We start from the raw sequence: 14715 nt of genomic DNA, 5'->3' as shown, positions 1-14715 counted from the left end.
CAGGATACTTAGAGGACCGTCTCTCGCCATACAATCCGCCCTGCACACTCAGATCATCTGGGCAGCAATTGTTAAAAGAGCTCCAGAGGTTCGATCAGCCACCACCACCAGGAGGGCCTTCTCCACCTCGGCCCCCAACCTCTGGAACTCGCTGCCTGTCGAGCTCCGCTCAGCCACCTCCCTTGTCCAATTTAAGAAGGGGTTGAAGACCTATCTCTTCGTCTTCGAGCAGGCTTACCCCTGACTCCCGCCCCTGGATGCTCTCTCCCCCCTCCTCCGTCAGCATTGTCTAGCTGGCATGAGTTTGGGTTATTGGGTTGTTTGTTATTATGTATGTTTTAACTGTTTTGGATTTTATTGTAATGTATTCTGATGTAAACCGCCATGATTTTCTTAGAAGGGCGGTATAGAAATAAATTTTTATTTATTATTATTATTATTTATTTATTTATTTATTTATTTTTATTCACAGGAGATTTATTACTGCTTTCCTCTAAGGCTGAGAGAATGTGGCTTGTCAAAAGTCCCCTAATGGTTCCATAGCTGAGTAATAAATTATTATTATTATTATTATTATTATTTGTATCCCGCCTCTCCCTTTTTGAGGATCAAGACAGGTAACAGTAAAATAAATAATATTATTATTTATAATAAATAAATAATAAATAATAATATATAGTAATACATAATAAATAATAAAACTTTTATTTATACACCGCTTTTCTGCTACAAAGGCAATCAAAGCGGCTTACATATTTAAAACAGAACTCATATACAATATATACTATATATACAAAATGATGTCTTACCCCCCTCTTTAAAAAGAATTAAACATATTACAGTTTAAAATTAGTCTGTTAAAAACTATTAATAACAATTATCTAATGGGCCAAGTGGTAGCATAATACATACATATATAGAGTGGGGAGGATTCATTTAGCCGAATCATTCTATTCAGGAAAGGCCTGCCTTTATAGGCTGCAATAAATTTCTCCCAGAGGACCTGAGAGTGCGGGGTGGATTATGTGGAAGTAGGTGATCCCTTAAGTAGGTTGGACTCAGGCCATGTAGGGCTTTAAAGGTGATAACCAACAGCTTGTACTGTGCCCAGAAACTAATAGGCAGCCAGTGGAGAGATTTCAAGACAGGTGTTATATGGCCACTTCCAGTTTTTCCAGTAACCAGCCTGGCTGCCATATTTTGTACTAATTGGAGTTTCCGAACTAGGTACAAGGGTAGCCCCATGTAGAGTGCACTGCAGAAATCGAGTTGTAAGGTTACCAGTGCATGTACTACAGCTTTTAGGTCCTTTACTTCCAGGAAACGGCAGATGGAGGGATTAGAACTTAAGATGCGTTACAGACTGCCCCTTTGGGGCGGCCTGTAGGCACTCCTTTCCCCACCGGATCGGGGCCTCAGCTGCCAGAGCGGCAGCCTCCGAGGCCCTGATCTGCCACTTTCCAGGTTGCGGGGAAGCAGCAAAAGGCCACTTCCCCACTGCCTGGAAAGGGATGTCCTTGGGGCTTCATGCCCCAAGGACACCCGACGGCGGCGGGAGCCCCTTTCTCACTTGCATTGCTGGAGCAGCCATCTAAAGGCTGCGCCAGTGACGCAAATCACGGAAGGAGCTCCGTTTCAGAGCTCCTTCTAGCGCCGCGGAAAGGGCACTCTATGCGCCCTCGCGCAGCGCAAAGACGTCACATCCGCACCACCCCGTTTGGAGGTGGCACATTCGTGACGTCGTAATGGCGGCCCCTTTCCCTAACCCTAGTACGTCCCCAGGACGTATTTTACGCCCGTCTCCCGTTCTGTTAACGGCCTAAGTTTCCAACGAGTCTTCGTTACAACACTTGCAGCCGGGGCTCCTAATCATACATTAACATTGTATTAAAGAGTTTATAGTTTTTAAGGTCAACAGATTTTTCCATTCTACGTCACTGGTGCTAGTTCTTCAGCTTGCCTTAAAAGCTTTTGCTAGCAACTCCAAATGTAGCCTCTTGTCTCATTGCCTGGTGTTTTTGTTTAGCATGCCAAGGAGGCTGTCTGGGCGGACCACATTTCAGGCCTCACCGCATCAGATGATTATGTTCCATGTGGTGCTCAAATGCTTAAACGCTTCTGGCCTGTGCAGGACTGACGTCATGTGCAACCTTTCCTTGCCAGCACAGTGCTTCTTTCTCTCCGGCAGGGGACAGGACTCTTTTTTTTTTTTGGGCCAGTGGACACACTTTACCAGAGACCTCCCTTTGATTTTGTTGAACACTGAGAACTGGCAGCTGAAAACAGTTTAAAAGCTCCACAGCAACTCTATAACCAATGCTTGATACCTTTGTACTTTGGACAAAATTTGCTTATCGCAAGGAAAGCACATTTGAAACTTAATGGAGTACTGTATTTCTTACGTGCTCCACCAACCCCAGTAGCAGACTAAAGGGTTTGTGGCAGCTTTCAGGATAAATCCATTAGCTCCTACCTTTTAAGATGTTACCCAGTCTGACTATTACGTGGTTTATTGCACTACACCGGTTTATACCACTTGAATTGCCTCTGACAACTTGAATTGTTTAAAGCTCCATTTTAGGAATCATGGGCTACATAGTTTTGTAGACAACTGGCATTCTCTGCTCGAACGTTTCTAGTCCAATCCTAAAGTGCCCATTCTGGTAACCAGGAATCCCCTGTCTAACTACAGAATTAAGCTGATTTAATCTTCTCTTCTCCAGGTTCCTTTCGAACTTAAATCAGAGACTGGGCTAGAACTTTTCTAGCAGAGAACTTTTCCCCTGTTGCAAGGAATTCCACGTCACCACAACCATGGCCAACGGCTGTCTTTCTTATGTTGCAGCTGACGCACCTTCCTGGTAGAGACAAAGGATTTAATGGCTGGGCATCCATTAGTTTTTTATGGGTTTTTCAGGTTACATTCTAGAAGAGTTTGTTCTTGACATTTCGCATCATCTGTGGCTGGCATCTCAGAGACTTCCTGGTAGCTTCGACTCATGACTCCAGGCCTCCAAGTACCAATTGTAATGGGCTGGGGAAGACTCCTATGATTCTTCGAATCGTGGAAGTGTTGACTTCAATGAATGAATAATGAATGAATTTCTTACAGCACATGGCACATGACGTGTTGATTCAGAATGTACCATCATGCCACTGGTACCACTTCTGGGAATGTTTTGTTGTTGTGTGTGCCTTCAAGTAGTTTCTGGACTTACAGACAACTCTACGGTGACTTATCATGGCCATTTCTTGGAAAGCTTTCTTCCGAAAGTGTTTGCCATCGCCTCCCCTGAACGCTGAGAGAGTGTGACTTGCCTAATGTCACCTAGTGGGTTTCATGCTGAGCTGGAATCAAGCCCTGGTCTCTAGAGTTCATAGTCCAACCTCTTAAACCCTATGCCACATGGCTGTCTTCTCTTGTGTGTGTGTGTTGTCTGCCTTCCAGTCATTTCAACCACCCTAAAATGAACCTATCACACTATTGCACATTCTGGGTATAGCCCTCCCTAAAGGGCTCGAAATGGCAAGAAATCCCTCTTTTCCCTGCTATGTGGCTAAAAAACAGCTCAAGCCGGATATCATGGTCAACGGCAGGGGAGGCAACTTTTGAGCCGGGGCCGGGTTGCGGCCCCTAGACAACTGGGGGGCCGAGCCAAAAAACAAATAATTCAATAATTTTAAAACATTGAATATCTACATAGAAACCAGGCCAAACTGTAGGACAAACTTTTCAAATGGAAGGGAATTTTTTTTTTTACAAAAACGGAGGGAACATGAAAAAAATTGCGATTTTTAAAAAAATGTTAATATAAATGCATGTTTCTGAGGCTTTCCATAGACAATTGCACCCAAAGCCTGCGTGGCAATCGGCGGAGACACCGGGCTGGGGGCCAGTCCCAAGGCCTTGCTGGGCCGGCATCCGGCCCGCGGGCCGCAGGTTGCCTACCCCTGGGTCAACGGTATTGACACCCACTGAAAGGTCCTTAGAACTAAAGGGCTGTTGGCCTTCCAGACAGAAAGAAAATCACAACATTTTCTTCTCACTCTGCTCGACAGCAGTAATAAATATAATAAACCATAACAATCAGTAAATATTTGCCTAAACACTCTACTCTCTAGAGTATGTTGGTGCCTGAGGCAGCCACCATCCTCTGTTTCTTAGAAGCTTCTGCTCTGTTCAAGGTAGTGGAGATGTGTATGTGTGTGTTTGTGTATGAGGCCTAGCAACTTTTGAGGTCACTGACAATGCTGACTTAATCACTGTACACAATGCATGCCATTTGGAAAGAAGTCAGCCAGTGGAGGGCAGGCAGTTCAGACCGAGTAAAAAACAATTTGCCAATCACAGCCACAAGCGGGGCTGACTGTGATTGTGGGTTTTGTGAGCCAGATCGACGATCTTCACTCACGGTTCTTTCATTGCAATACCTTGCCTCTCTTCTGTGGTGCCTTAATATCGATAAGTAAATTATCATAAGATATTAGGTCCTTCGTTCTATACATCTATCACAGTCGTAACATTTTAAAAAATAATGTCCGGTAAAAGGAACGGCTTTCAATTCTATCATAAATTCTATTTTATTTTGTTTCGGGATTATTTTTTCAACTCTTTAAAAGTTTCTGTATTGAATATACTCATACTTTTCATATTTACAGTTAGCATATTTTTTCACTATATTTAGTTTTTAAAAAAATCTAATAACTTTCTGTTGTCTCAAAACTTCAGAGGAAACCAATTTTTCAGTTATTAATATCGCTCTGAAAGCTACTAGATTCCCTTGTTAGATTCTACTCTCATGGAGGTGGACCATGAGGGGTATACACTTTCCTCCTCTTCTGTCTGTCAAAGCAACTGTCAAAGCACAGGAGGCCTGCTGAGACAACAGGTTGGCAATTAATCCCGTGGAACGCCTCCTGTTCTGCTGCAGACTTCACCCACTCCTGACAAAAATTTGACATTGCCACATGTATCGCTGCTTAGTGCCTGGGAGTAGCAAATGGAAAAACCTTTTCTGGCATCCAGGGCAGGTCAGAACATTTTGGTCGGCGAATTGCACCCCAGCCCATGCAAGCCAAGGAGCAAAATACTCAAAGCAAATCAACTCTTTTGGCCTGGAGGCAGGATGAACTCACACAAACCTTTCTCTGCTTTCAAAGAGTATCAAATTTATTAATCCATCCATACACACACACATTTTGTTATCCACAGTGGTCCTGAAACCAAACCTCTGCAGATTACCAAGAGCCTATGAATCTATTTCCTGTTGTATCGTGATATGCAATTATTGTTAGGGGCAGCAGCTTTACTCTGTCCCTGTCAGGGGCTGGGGCCCTTCCTAATACTAATTCAGTTGATCGAACTGGCCTCAGGATTGGAAGCTCTGACATGCGGAAGGGATACCGGGAAGAAATGTCTGTTTTGAGAGCTCAGTCAGGAACCAATGGTAGACTGGGGGCTTTCCTCCCGGTGATCAGGAGAATTGTCCTGAGTCTGAACTTAAGAGAGATATCCATGGTGTTGACCTATTTTTGTTGTTGTGTGCCTTCAAGTTGTTTGACTTTATGGCCACCGTTTGCAACCTATTCCGGGCTATTCTTGGCCAAAAAACTACGAGGCTGTGGCTTGTCCTCAGGGTCTCCGAGTAGCTTTCTCGCTACTGAGCATTCAAACCCTGATTTAGCCCAGAGCTCGTTAAAACTTAACCCCTCTCCCATGATGGCTCAAACCAATTTTGGGGACTATGTTCCTCAACTGAGATAGTTTCTTTAAAGTTTCATACTGAAATTATAGAGTGAATTCTCTGCCCTCCTGACATGAAAACCACCAGGAGCCCTTTCATGTTCACACAGCTATAGCACAATGTTCCTATTAGTCATGACAGCATTTCCTATGAACCCAAAAACAGACATTACCATCTCAATTGACATTGGACGCCTCTGGGCCACTTTCGTCAGGAATGTGACTTTTTCAGCCTCTGGTTATTAATTGCCTAGTGTATTTACCACTGTACTAAAAATAATTCAGCTTACATCGCTTTTAAAGAGCTGTAGCTCCATTTCCTTGAATCTGGATTTGTAGTTTTACAATGTCTTCAAACCTTCTCTGCAAAAGCGTACTGCCTGCTCACAGGATTATCTAACTAGAGGAAACTACAACTACAAGTCCAGGGCTACATAGGATGGAGCCATGCAGTTAAATCAGTAGCGTCAAAGGCATTATTTCTACAGTGTACCTTTGTGGGTGAAAAGGAAATAGCCTCTCAGGATGTGTAAAAAAAGTGATATGTAGGTAAATGATACGTTCAATTGCTGCCAGCGGGGGGGATGGGTGGGCAGAAATAAGACCCCTTCTGGACAACCAAACAGTATGCTTGGGCTTGTTCAATAGCGGTGGTGCTGGTGGGGGCTTTTGGCCAGGCTCTTCCCCAAACAAACACTTCTCCAGCTTCCCCTTATCCACTTAGCAGCAAGAGAGGACTCGAGGGTTGTTCTTGGGCTGTTCTTCTCCCAGGGACAAGCCTGGGAGATCAGATTATGACCTTCATCGAGAAACCCCTAGATGAGCACCTGAGTAAAATATCAGCATTCCCTAGAACATTCTGAAAAACCAGAGCGGTGGACTTGCGTGCCCAATAAATCTAGGCTTAGACCCCGAGACAGAAGAACAATCGCTATTACGTTCCAGTGTTGTGGAGATTTTTGCTCCCTACGAGAGTAACCACAACTAGTACTATTCTGTAGGGTGAGGATCGGCCGACTTTCAGGTCAGATAGTGTTTGTTTGCGAACAGACTTAGGTTCCACCCTTTAGATATTATTTCCCGACTTCTTCATTTACTTTCTTATCCACACCACTCCTTTCCAGATCACAATTCCAGCGATGCAAATCCTTGGTTTTTTTTTATTTTTACACAGAGTAGGCTGGGCCAATGCGTGCTTTCTTAGAACGCCTCCACCCATTTGCCCTCCCTTTGGCTGCCTTCTCCGTTCCATAACCTTCACGGCCACCAATCCTAAGCACAAGGAACGGCAGAAAAAAACGCCCCCCCAGCCCATCTCCAAGCCTGCAGGTTTTTGAGGCCTCAGCTGGCAGGCATTCCAGGCTGTGGAATTTGTTTTAGCAGCCCTTTTAGATCCAGAAACAACTTGGCTCTATTCTTTCTCCCTCAAACAAGAAGCAGAATCTGAATCACAGACTACAGGCGAACAAAGGGGCCAGAAAGACAATGGCATCATTTACTTTTAAAAGTTTAAAAAATTAATGTTGCACGCAGCATATAGGATCATTCGGACCACATCTTGTCAGGTTCGATGGACTGGGAGTGACGCCACGTGGGGTCCGCTCAAGCAAACCTGCGTAAAGGGAACCCTGCTTAAAATCATATTTATTGAAAATATCTAAGAACTAACGCTCCCCAGCCTCATTGCAGCTTCCGTCACTATGTACAATGTACTATGATATTATTAAAACACCCTGTCAACCCCAAAGGTTGCAATGCATGGCTACATGCCAAAGAGTTTGTAGCGCCTTAAGCCTAAGATATTTATTATGTCACAAAGCTTTCATAGATGCGCTCTAAAGCCTTTAGCATCCTCACCCCTGGGTGTCACCCAGTTGTTGTTTGGCGGATGGCCTGTGGGCTGCAACCAAATAGCACACTCAGGCCTTTTCCTTTGCCATGGTGGCCAGGGCCTGACTAGGTGTCACCCCTTTCTGGGGTGTCACCTAGTGCCGGTTTGTATTTCCCTGCACCCCCTAGTTATATACTGGTCTAAAGCAGTGCTTTTAAGGTCTATCTAATCTAGGGCCTGGAAATATATTCTTTCCAGTGTGCCAACATTGGCACCCTCTTTGTGTCCATGGGTAAAACCCTGTTTTCCTTTCTTCCTGGAAATTCACAGAACCCCAGATGGTCAAGGAACCACCACTTTGAGCAGCACTGGTCAACATGAACACACTCCCTTGGGAGGTGGTGACGTCTCCCTTTTTGCGAGTTGTCAAAACAGAGGCTGTCAGGGTCTTTGACTTGAAGCTCCTGCATGCAGGGGTTGGATTGGAGGCCCCGTGTTATCTATCCAAAGTTTCTGATTTATGACTCGAGCAGAGGAACAACTGTCAAATGTTAGGGCAGGGATACTCCAGGGTCTAATAGCATGTGGGTGCACTGAATCATAGAGTTGGAAGACACCGCAAGGGCCATCCAGTCCACATCCCTGCCATGCACGGAAATTCAATCAAAGGGGTGGGAAATGTTGATAAAATGGCGAGCGGGTATTTTGCGTTTAAATCCTTAGTTACCTAAGATTCCTCACTGTTTTTGTTGTTACAGACTCTAAAATAACTACGCCTCTTAGAAATATTCGAAACTTGAGATCCTTCACTCTGGAAATATGCAAAAACACCGGCGATATACAGCAACGTTTTTGCAAAAGCGTATCATCCACTGGCAGGATACTGTCCTGCTAAGTACTAGCAAAATTCAGAATTGGAAAATGCCACTTGAAAAATGACAGTTAAATAGTGCAGGAAACTCAAGTGAAACTGCTTAGAACAAAGCCATTCATTTCAAGATCAAATTTCACTTTTGAGCTTGTATGTGTGTATGTGTATCTCTCTTTGGAGAGAGGGAGGATGGACTTAAAATCCAGGCAATTTTTCTGCTCCGTCGGGTTGTTTGCCAACGTCTTCATCCGTTCTGGAACCCCACTTTGCCCCCTGCCGTTGGGTCTTATCTCCCCAGAGTCGAGTTGCAATAATAGATTGGAAAATGCAACGGTGGATAGACTCTGTCAAGAAAACCACTGCCCTGAGCTGCAAGACTGAGCAGGGCTGTTGATGTTAGCGGTAGCTTGGACTGGTCTCTCATTCATGGGGTTGTCATAAAGACCAAAGTAGACTTGCCAGCTGCTAACAACAAAGTCGAGCAGACTTTCTCTAGCGCAGCAAACACAGCTCTGTCTTGTGACACCTTAGATGAACATACTTCTTTTTGATAAAATGTGTGGCTGGAGTCCACATGTTAAGTGAATGAAACGTTATCCTCCGCTGACAGATGAAATGAAACAATTTGGAAAAGGCAGCAAATGGCCATGGGCTCCCTGAAGTTCCATTAGTCTGCCTATTTCTAAGGAAAGCCGCTCAGTGCCAAATAAGACGAATAATCATTCTAAATAGGAGAAATGGTTTTTTATCATGGCTTTTACCTTCTACGGCCCCTCCATAGAAGTCCTATTCTCCAGCTGTTCTTGATTTGGTGGGATTGGTTGTATTAATTCCTCTGTTGTCCCACATTTCCAGCTGCTTTTGAAAAATGTCTAGTTTCTCATTCCACTCATTTTCCCATTAGTCCTCTTAGCTAAATTGATTGCAAGCCTGTCAATAGTGCAACAGTAGGTTTGATTCATTTAACTCAGGAGGAGAGGAGAGGGAGCGGATCGAATCTGGCTTCTGGTTAGCGTCAGTCACAGACAAACTGTGCAGATTCCTTGTTTGTCTGTTCTGCTTATAGTAACGTTTCTTTTTGGCCAATCTTGATGTTGCTGGGTTCCATATTGTCTTGGTTTTACTGTGAAAGTTGGAGGGTATGACAACAGTCAATATAGCATGCACCCATTTTAAACCTCCCCCCCCTTTGTAGGGTTGTCACTCAAGGGAGAAAGTTATGATCTCTTGATTTCTGCATGCAAGCTTTTGACTTTTAAATAACAAAGGCATTCCCCCCCCCCCAAAAAAAGTTTGCAATCATTATGCAAGAGAACAAGGGCTTTGGTCCATTTTTGTATTTCGGCTGCTGAACTGTCCATCAAGTTCTTATAAAATATGCAAACGGACCAACGGAAGTGAAAAGAGGGGGAAGCAAGGAGGGGGGAAAAACAGGTTTGGGTGGAGACGCCAAATGCTTGTTTATTTTATTCCTGGTCCGCACTTCCCATCCTCACTTGCTACAACAATATTAGTCTCTAGTGACAAAAGGCAATCAAGATTTTGCCTCTGACAGACAGAGAAAGAGACGAGAAAAGAGAGATAGGAGGCCCACCACGTACTCCTAACTCCTGCTACTGAGTTCAAAGTCCCACGCTCTCAAGCATTACTTGCCTCTATAGATACAGGGTGTGTTGTTGTTTTTATAGTAAAATGGTTACTTTTTGTTTCAAAGTTGTGTAATGTTCCCAATGAAAGTTAAAAAAGCACACACTTGAGTGCTAATGCCATGGGCCTTCTGTACTATGAAAAGGACACTCCGTTTTGCCTTGTTATCACACCCTCCACACACAAACACAATATTGCAGTGTAAATTTTACCTGCCATGGAGCATCCTCTGGGATTGTAGTTTGGGAGGCCTAGAGTTGCACTGGCACAGTTTTACAATATCAGAACCTACAATCCAGAATTGCAACCGGAGGAATACGGCAGTAAAGTTGTAATCACCCTGTAAACACTGTGTTGTGTGACATATTCAAGCACTCACAACACATCATAAGCAACAGCAGGAGCTAGCATAGTCTTCCTACAAGATCTGGTGGACAGCCAACCCCCATTAAGTAGAAATGTATGTATAACTAGTTACATATAATCTCATTGTATCCAAGCTCTGCGCTGCATTATACTTCATTCTACTACTCTTACAGGGGTGTGAGGCTCTTTACTACCATAAGCCTTCAACAATATCGCACCTTTAAAAACCACATATAAAAACCAAGAATATATAGACGGAGTGCCTATAAATCTGTGGCTTTTTCTTGCTACTTTTTATCCTTGGCCATCGTGCCGCATTAACGCAGCATCAGGGAGCTTACAGGCTCCTGCTAATTTCCTGAGGTTCTAGAATTATTATCTAGCAGCATGGAGTAGGACCCTTTATCTACTAACCTCGTCAAAGATGTATATTACAAGCCAACAAGGACTATTATTCCTGATTCCTCATTACTTGTAGCATTTTGGGGTGAGCATTGGCAAGAAAATGCATCAGTGGCGCCTACGGGCACTTGTTTCAGGTCCACCGCTTGATTCAAAGCAGTCTCCACAGTGCTCTTCTCTATGATATGTTGGTGATATTAGTCTGATTGCCACTGGAATCTGTTGGTGCTTTATGCTGGTTGTCGCAGTTCATTTTAAGAGTGTAGTCATTTGAGTATTGGACTATGGACTCTGGAGCCCAGGGTTCATATCCAGCTCAGCATGGCTAAACCCACTGGTACCTTGACACGTCACACTTCTCTCTGCCTCAGAGGAAAGCAAAGTAACCCCCCTCTGAACAAAATCTTGTCAAGAACACTCTCTGATAGGTATGGCTTTGGGGATGTCATAAAATTGTAAAATGATGGGACCACAAAAAACACTGCAGAAGTAATCCAGTTTGAATTGCTTTAACTGTCCTGCCTCAAGTACTAGGGAATTCTGGCAATTGTAGTTTTGTGAGGACATTTTTAGCGTTCTCTGTTAGAGAGCTTAGCCCCACAATAAAACTACAATTCCCAGGATTGCTTAGCACTGAGCGAGCCAGGGCTTTAACGTGGTCTCAAATGCTTATTCTGCAGTGTTTTGGGGACCTGGGGCCCACAACAACAGTCTAGTCCATTAGGCCAGGACTGGGTGGTATTAACCTTTTAGAGCCTAACACCTTAAGGTACCAAGGTCCTGTCTGATCTTGAAAGTAAGCAGGAGTCAGCCTGTTAGTTACTGGGTAGGAGCCCACCAAGGAATACCAGGGTGCTATATGCTATATTTCAGAGGAAGGGAACTGATAAAAATACCTCTTGTCTAAGAAAATCCTGTGAAATTCATTGGGTCAACCCTAAGTCAACAAATGTGTGGAGGCACATATAACCCCTCAGTTGCTGGGGTACACAGGGGAGGAAGAAGAAAGATTGCTGACTGTCAAGAGCGGAATTCCTTGAGCTAATCGGCCTACTGGGTTCTGGTTGTTTGTCCGCTTTTTCTCTGGTAATGATGTTTTTCCTCTCTACCACAAACCTCCTTTCACCATATACATTCATTTTACTCCTGACATCTCGTGTTGCCATTATTTGTATTCTTTTTTAAACTGCACTGTTACAATGCTTAAATTCTACTTTGACTGTCATCACTCTATTCCTCTGGGATCTGCAGTTTAAGCAAGAGCTATTTAGATATTTAGATTCTCACTCAGAGAACTGAGTGCCTCCCAAACTGTAAACCTGGGTTCCTAAAGGTGTTGTAACCAAAGGCCAGTTAATGTGAATAATGTTGCTCTAATGTGCTACTGTAGCCCTGGTAATCTCTTCGGCTTATTCGCCCAGCTGCCGCCCATTACCTGGCCAGAGGGACCCTTGAAACGGTTGGTTTGGTACATGCTTGGTAACCTCTAGATGGATTTCTGCAATGCGCTTACATGGGGCAACCCTTATACCATACCCAGAAGCTACAGCTGCTACAGAATATGGCAGCCCCGACTGGTCACTGTACTTCCCGGGCCAGCATATTCACCCTGTCGCTAAGCGACCTGCCATTGGCTGCCTATTCGCTTCCGGGCCACAGTTCGGTGTTGGTGATACTATAAAAGCCCTACATGGCTCGGGCCCCCCCCCCCCCAGGATACCTGAAGGGCGCCTTCTCCCCATACCTTCCGCCCCGCACCCTTTGCAGAACGTCTGGGCAGCAACTTACTTAGGGTTTCCAGGGGCCAGTTTTACCTCCACCAACGAGGAGGACATATCCATCACCGCCCCGGCCTTGGAAACACGCTTCCCACAGAGCTCCGCTCGGCCACCTCCCGGTCAGTTAGAGGGATTTTAAAAACCTTCTTCTTCAAGCTCATTCCCCGAATGAATTTCCAGTTGGCCTCCTCCCTCTTTTTGTTGGCAAGCTGGTTGGCTGATGGGTTTTTAATTTGTTTTTACTATGTGTCTTTGATTGTATTTGAATTTTATTGTGTTGTTCACCGCCCTGATTTGACGGGCGGTTTATTTATTACAAATACACAATTTATTATTCTTATTTTATTCCGCCGAATGGTCCACTGCCAGCATGGCTTCCTAGTATAACTACCTGCCAAGACTTCCGTCGTGGTACGAGTTCCACCAGGAACCTCATTTCACTTTTCCCACTCCACTTAACATAGCATTAAAACTTCGACCTCGTTCACATAACACCGACACTGCCGTGGCAAAAAAACTCTATAAGGATAGAGAAGCCCCACCTTATATCAAACGGACTACGACCACGATTTTATACTTACATGCTCCAAAATATCCCACTCAATCCACTGTTTATAGGCCAATCTCTATGATACTCTGTATCTCTCCAGACTTGCAAGACAGAAATCACCCATTTATTAATTCCTCAGTCAGCATACAGCACCACTAAACAAATGGGAAGTGATTGTTGCGGCACGAAGGTACCTAGCATACCTGCTACCAAGACACCTAGAAGAGAAAATGCTTAGTAGAACCCATTATATCTGTTGTCACATACAATGTCCAACTAAACCTCTCAGACAGTGTAATTAGCACATTACAGCCATCTTTGGACAATCCTAGTCTATCTCACAGGCTGTTGTCGGAGGAAGGCCAGTAGTAACATTAAATTCCACGTAACAGGAAAACTAGGATTCAACAAGAGAACCATTAAACCTAGGCATGGTTTCCTCTGCCATATCGAGAGCGGTATGCCAAATCTGTGTATTTAAACATCTATGTACTTAAAACTTAAGATTGCTTGGCATTCTATTTTATTTAATTTACATAAAATGAAAGATCAAAAGCACAGAGGGTTATGCCCCTTCTTTTAATAGCTCCATTCCCCTCCTCTGACACATTACCCTAGAGAAAATCAGCTTCAAATAAAGTATTTCTCAACAACATACTTTGACTTTCATTTGTTGATTGTGCAATATTCTAACATACACTCAAAGGAAGGCCCTATGTCGGATTTCAGCTACGACATACTCTATCTGGGTACTCTAGGTGAAGTAGCAGCTTTGGAGGAAATTTGAGGGGGAGGAATTACTATTCCATAGGGTGTTCTTTGACCCGACTTTGATTGTGAGTGGACATTTTGTAGTACTTGTTACATCACCTATTAACATAATAATCTATTCTTTTTGGAAATGTGAGGGAGTTTTGTTTTAAAATATAATAGTATAAGCACCATCAGCTGAACCTATCTGAAAAAAATCAATTCCCCAAACTCTACTTGGAGCCCACGCAACCCCATTCTGCCGCTGTTCTTCAGTTAGCTCTGCACCCCATTATTGATCCTCTGGGAGACATTCTCAATGGGGATTGCATTGGGTACAGAATTAGCCAACAAACTGCAGTAAATGAATCTACCTTCTTTACAACCTACTGTGCACTTACTGAAAATGTCAAACTGCAAGTGCTGCTTACATTTATGCTTTAATGTGTGTACGTGTGTTTTCCTTCTAGTTGCCCTATTCTCGGAAAACACAAGAGGGACACAATGCAGACAGTCCTGATGGAATAACCATGTGATGTTCCTTAGGCACAGGGTAGGCTTTCTGACTCTCAGAGGTGCCAGGTGGCAAACCAAGAGGGCACTCATTGGGCCTTGCCTTGATCTCTGTTACCTTCCCTGTGGATTGTGTCCTTGCATTTTGTAAATGGGTTTGTCATCATCACAGATGTCTCCATTTGCAGCCTGAGGGACGTATTAGTAAATGAAGTGATTTAAAACTCAGCAAGCTCCACATTGGCTACCGCGCACGCGTTTGCA

The 14715-nt window shown here is 44.0% G+C and overlaps 1 protein-coding gene across 1 annotated transcript in view; it reads right to left on the bottom strand.

Annotated features, from left to right (window-relative positions):
- Positions 1-14715, bottom strand: part of NBR1 (NBR1 autophagy cargo receptor) — a 67790-nt gene that overhangs the window by 44397 nt on the left and 8678 nt on the right.

Source organism: Sceloporus undulatus, chromosome 6 (assembly GCF_019175285.1).
Source record: "Sceloporus undulatus isolate JIND9_A2432 ecotype Alabama chromosome 6, SceUnd_v1.1, whole genome shotgun sequence".
NCBI classification, from domain to species: domain Eukaryota; kingdom Metazoa; phylum Chordata; class Lepidosauria; order Squamata; family Phrynosomatidae; genus Sceloporus; species Sceloporus undulatus.
The sequence above is the reverse complement of the archived record's forward strand: the minus strand, read 5'-3'. Positions and strand labels throughout refer to the sequence as shown.